The following is a 1,293-nucleotide window of genomic DNA, read 5'->3' on the forward strand; positions in this document are numbered from 1 at the left end:
GCGAAGCCGCTCCGCGCGGGGTTTTCCCGCAGCCGCCGCCGCGCGAGGCGAACACGGCGCGGAGGGATCAGAGAAGCGTGGCGGCGAGTCCCCGCCAGGGCAAGCCGGTCAGGAAGTGGGTCCTGGTTTCCCAGTGCTGCGGGAACCAAAGTACCTAAGCTAACGGCTTAAAACAGCCCACGTTTGTCACTCGGTCGTTCTGGAGCTCCGAGGCCGCGGGGGCCTTGCTGGGCTGTGTTCCTCTGGGAATCTAGTCCCCAGCCTCTTCCAGCTCGCGGAGCCCCTTCCGCTCAGGGCCGGCAGGGACCGGCCTTGCCTCGCGCACCTTCGGCTCCAGGACCCGGGGACTCGGCCCGGCCCACCTGGAAATCAGCTGACCCGCGGCCACAGTGTCCTGACTTTCCTTTGCAGTGGGCCCCAACATTTGGCTGTTTCCAGGAATTAGGCCTGGGACGTCTTTGGGGCTCTTATCCTGCCGATCACAGCCGGTCGCTGTCCTTCATTAGAAGACCGAGGTCCCGCACAGGCACGTGTGTCCTGGGTCATTTCTAGTGTAATGATTCCTTCTTTTTTATTTTAATTTCTTTTGCTTATTTTGAAAGAGAGAGAAAGAGGGGCAGAGAGAGAAGAGAGAGAATCCCAAGTAGGCTCCACGCTGTCCTCACAGGGCCCAGGGCGGGGCTCGAGTTCACAAGCCGAGAGATCGTGACTTGAGCCGAAACCAAGACACCCGGGTGACCCTCTAGCGTAATGACTTGTGCCGTGACGGGCCTGCCACCTCCCCTGCAGATCGCCCTCCTGGGCTCTGCTGGGGTCCCGCCCTGCCCCCACCCTGCACAGTCTACTGCACATCTGCAAGCATGTCTGTTTCCTGTCAGTGCCACATGGCTCTGGAAATAAGGCTTCGGTGCAGAAATGCTATAGGACCTCACCCCTGGGGCAGGCTTGCCACAGACCCTTGGCTTTCAGTGGTTACCTTACTTATAACCTTTTGTTTCTGACTGACGTCGTAGTCACAGGCCACGTCTCCTGGGTGGACTACAGCCTCTGTCTTGTTCCTGCTGGGCTCCGTTCTCAGAGCCCGAGGGACTGAAACCACAGGTCACCTGCGCACAAAGGCTGGACTGAGTGAGGTTTACAGGGGACGATGGGCAGCAGGAGGCCTGACGGTTTGGTGAGCGAGCCGCCAAGCTGATGTCTAAGCGCTGCCCCTGTTGAGTTGAGGAGCACCCTACAGCTCCTGACTTCCCGTCAGCAGACATCGCCAGTGACACGGTGGCGACAAGGGCGGTC

The sequence above is a fragment of the Suricata suricatta genome, chromosome 1 (assembly GCF_006229205.1).
Source record: "Suricata suricatta isolate VVHF042 chromosome 1, meerkat_22Aug2017_6uvM2_HiC, whole genome shotgun sequence".
NCBI classification, from domain to species: domain Eukaryota; kingdom Metazoa; phylum Chordata; class Mammalia; order Carnivora; family Herpestidae; genus Suricata; species Suricata suricatta.